A 4,415-nucleotide genomic window follows, 5' to 3' on the forward strand; every position below is an offset into this window, starting at 1 on the left:
CAACAGTAGCATCAGGAACAACAGGAGCATGAGGAACAACAGTAGCATCAGTAACAACAGTAGCATCAGGAACAACAGGAGCATCAGGAACAACAGTAGCATCAGGAACAACAGTAGTATCAGGAACAACAGTAGCATCAGGAACAACAGTAGCATCAGGAACAACAGGCAGACGAACCAGAATGATCTGACAAGAGACAAAGGGAACACAGGGGCACTACAAGAGGTAACAAGGTAATGGGGAACAGGTGAGACGTCAGGTGAATCATATTAGGGTGGGGCAGGACAATCAGACAGGCACAAAGCAAAGCTAGACAAGACTAGACGAGACAGGAAACTATCACAGGACTATCAAAATAAGACTGGAAATAGAACAAACAGACATATGGCGTTTTTCCACTGCTGGTAACAGCTTGACTCGACACGCCTTGACTCGCCTCTACTCGACTCGATTCTTTCTACGTTCGTTTTCCATTGCAAAATGAGTAACGTCTCAGCGTGGCTGGTCACCATAGCTACGCGTGATGATGTAATTTTCAACGCGACTCAAAACAGCACGTCGGCTACCTGCCGCAGCCAGAAGAAATGTTTTGTTTCAAAAGAAGCTGAAGGAAGCAACAAAAATCACCGCTAAAAAAAAACAGGAGTTTGGGAATTCCGCCGGAGTTCAGACGTCGACATGACGGTTATTCGCCGACACAAAAGGGTAATTTAAGTTTCCCGGTAACGTTAGCTAACATTAGCATGTGTTAGGGGCCCCGGTCAGTATTTACTAACGCTATACACTAGCGTTATACAAAGTACATGAACTTTAGCAACCATGATTACACACCAACATGTGTGCTGTTTGTGTTTCAGAGCATTCACGCTTTGCAAAACCGCCACCGCAGACCGTCTGGTGGGCGACGTCCGACCGGTGAGATCTCCGGTTGTGACCTGCTGGACTTCGTATAATCTTTATGAGAGTCACGGACAGACTTATGACAATGACTGGGATGCATCTGGGCCAGCAGAGCCGGGGGGACACTGTCACGGGGTGCAGAGGAAGAAGACCGGGATGTACAGGAGGGTTTGATGCGCTACTTGAAAAGCTAAATAAAAACTTTTCTTTGATAACTTGTCTTGTTTTTTAAAGTAACAGTGTGCAATATTGGAAACAACATAAAGCCCCTAACAGCCCTTAATATTGATCAGTTGAAAGTGAGAATAGTGCAGAGAGTAGATAATCTGTCGGTGTCTGGCTAGATTTATTTTTTAAATGTCCATTTGTTTCGGACACACACTCCACACTCTTGTCTGCTAACAACGCAGTGATCCGACCAACCAGTAGTCTGCAGGTTTTCACGTCACCTTTTGAGCTCGCCTCAGCTTGCTTGGAACCTCGACTGAGGTAGTACTAAAAAAAGTCCCTGGTACCAGGTCCCAGTGACTTATTTTTCTAATGGAAAACCAAAAAAGGCGAGTAGAGTCGAGGCGTGTTGAGTAGATACCACGCAGTGGAAAACTGCCAATAGAGGAACACAAGACAGGACCAGCAACAAAAGACCATGGAGAAAACTAGGACAAAAAATACAAGGAGGTCAAAGAAAGGGAAAAATAAACGTAAACCACAACACCAAATAAAACTAGGAAAAGCTATGTTTGGTCTTCTCTACACTTTTCCAACTGTCATAACTCTAGTTTTGGTTGAAATACACACATACTTTACCGATTTACATGTGAAAATATGTTGGCACTATACACGCTAAAAGTACTGTTTTTTAAATGGAGTCTGGTTGGTTTAGCGCTAGCTGCGTCGTTGCTGCTTCTGGGAAACAGAAAGGTCTTAAATAGGTTTTAAAAGTTATATCTCTGAAGGGTTAAGACACCAGACACTTTTCTTATCTTTTATTAAGTTTTGTTGTTATTAGGATGGGCACTAGGTAGTAGGCACACTGATAAAAATCTGCGGAATTTTCTAGTTGTTGTTGTTTTTATTTATTGTGATTATTGTGTTGTTATTGTTGTTGTTATTGTTATTATTATTGTGTTATCGGGACCTTTTGGCCCTAGTGAGTCTGTCTATGTTCAGGGAGGACCAGAAACCGGTTAGGTGGGAATCGGTTGCCGTGTGAGGAACGAGGACGTGTCCTTCTGCTCTGACAGCCTGAAGACTTTTTACTCGGACTGAACCTGAACTACACGCCCACAGCTGATTGGTCGGAATATTTAACTCATCAACCGCCATCATTCACATTGATTTTTGTTGATGAAACCCATATAACGGGGAACTATTCATCAGATTTTAACATTACATCAAATCTCACGTTGTCATGATGTTTACATTTAGGAATCTGGAGAACACCCGACCCACAAACGCCAGTCAGCTGATTATGTCCCTAAAAATGTCCCCTCGTGGTCTTCAGACTACACCGCCCACATCTGAGTTTCTCCACCCACAACTTCAGAGGTACCTCTGCAGATGTACTTCATAGCGTCAAAAGTGTTGAAAAAAGGGACAAAAACATCAGAAAAAGTTAAAAACATCGATTAAAAAGCTTCAACAATCGTGTTGATTTTTATTTTGAGAGGAAGCCAACACGAGGGTTGAGCCAATCAGAGCAGACTAGACTTCAGGAAGAAGGGCTCAGAGAGACAGACCCTGAATCAGAGCGTCTCAGACCGAGGGGGGACAGATATAGTCAGACAGACATTTCAACATTAAAGCATGGAAACGTCCAGAATGACCTCCAGTCTCCCTGTGAGCCCAGATATTAATAGAGAGAGGCAGTTTTATTTAAATCGCACCTTTCAGCAATAGGGCAATTCAAAGTAATTTACACAAAATCAGTTGTCACAAAAACTGATTAAAAAAATAAAAACAGATAAAACACAAGAATAAAAGTTACATTGCAGCATAAGAAATTAAACATTAAAGAAATGAAGAGTCTTCAGCCTTGATTTAAAAGAACTCTGCAGGTTTCTGGGAATTTGTTCCAGATAATAAAGAGAGGTCAAAGGTCAGGTCGGTTAATATTAACTTCACTTCTCTCATAAAAAAGGGCAAGCCGCTCCCTCTTTTCTTCTCATGGGACGCCCAGACTGCCTTCGATGACTCCAGATAGAGATAAAACCAGATGAGCCAGCCCTCTGCCGTCAGTCCGGACTAACCTAACGTGGTCTCACTTCTCCAGGGACAGCAGCTGGGGGGGACTGCAGAACGGGAACTCTGGGGATCCTCTAACTTTACCACTGGGTGAGATGATGCCTCACTTTCCAAAATATCATTTCTGGTTTGGCTCTCTGGTTTCAAAGGAGTCTGTCCCCCCAGTTTATAGGTCCAAAGACCGGTTTAAGATGGTTTTAAAGTCAAATTGACGCCACTTTCCTTCCAGTCTTCCTTCTGCTGACTGGCTGCTCTTTGCCTTTTTTTCTACTGTGTTTACTTGTTATTGCTTTTATTGGTAAATGCTGCTGTAACAAAGGAATTTCCCCGCTGTGGGATGAATAAAGTATTATCTAATCTAATCTAAAGCTACTAACTGGTGACGTCTTTGACCCCAGCTGCTCCTGTTGCTCACTCAGTCTGTCCTCAGAGACACAGCTAACAGGACCAACCGGTCTGATCAGGGGAAACCAGCAAACCTGGTCCCATGGCAGAGTCTGCAGGTGGAGCTGGTCATACCAGCTCCCAAAGGGACAGCAGAGAGAAGTGAGAGTGACTGAGAGGGTGGAGGGGGGGGCAGGTGTGGTGGTTTAAGGAGAAAAAGAGGTGGTCAAGATGTTGTAGATGGTTTTGATTTTGGATCAAGCGTTGAATTTGTTGACTTTGTAGGTTGGAGAAATGTTTTCAGGGGGGTTAAGAAGTCTGTTTATGGTAGAGAGAAGAGTCTCGGGGGGGGTTAGTGTTTAAAGGACAGCGTCCTGCAGAGACTCAGTAAGTCCCCCAGTCCCAGCTGTCCCGTTGCATCATGTTGTGTCCACGTTCTAACGATCTTCTTGTTGTTGCTTTTCATACGTACCCTCCACAGGCCCTGCTGGGGCCAGACTAGTCTTTGTGGTTTTCTTAAACCTCCGGTGGATTTTAATTATGAAATTCCTTTTGCAGTATATTTCCTCATCTGTAATCGTCCCTTCTGCCATTTAGTGGCTCTTATTTTGACATTCTGTCCCTAAGAGAAGTTGAAATCGAGACCCATGTTGGATTCCTGTTTGGGTCTTAAGTTTGACAGAAGTGTCTGATTTTAGCAGGAAACCACGATGACGGCAGAGGGTCTTTTAAACACTCTGGAGGATTTAAAAGAAGATGAATTTAAGAAATTCAAATGGTGTCTGCAGCAGCCAGACCTCCTGGAAGCCTACCGAAGCATCAAAGTGTCCAAGCTGGAGACGGCAGACAGGCAGGACACGGTGGACGTGATGGTGAAGACCTTTCA

General features: G+C 43.8%; 1 protein-coding gene across 1 annotated transcript in view; it reads right to left on the bottom strand.

Moving 5' to 3' along the window:
- The window catches only part of LOC117940896 (NACHT, LRR and PYD domains-containing protein 12-like), a 35,506-nt gene extending 34,514 nt beyond the window's left edge, over positions 1-992 (bottom strand). The window contains exon 1 of the mRNA XM_034866020.1: positions 986-992. The gene's annotated coding sequence lies outside the window, so the exon portion shown is untranslated. The remainder of the gene's footprint in view (positions 1-985) is intronic.
- Positions 993-4,415: the final 3,423 nt, after the last annotated feature.

This window comes from Etheostoma cragini, unplaced genomic scaffold, assembly GCF_013103735.1.
Source record: "Etheostoma cragini isolate CJK2018 unplaced genomic scaffold, CSU_Ecrag_1.0 ScbMSFa_367, whole genome shotgun sequence".
Classification (NCBI taxonomy): domain Eukaryota; kingdom Metazoa; phylum Chordata; class Actinopteri; order Perciformes; family Percidae; genus Etheostoma; species Etheostoma cragini.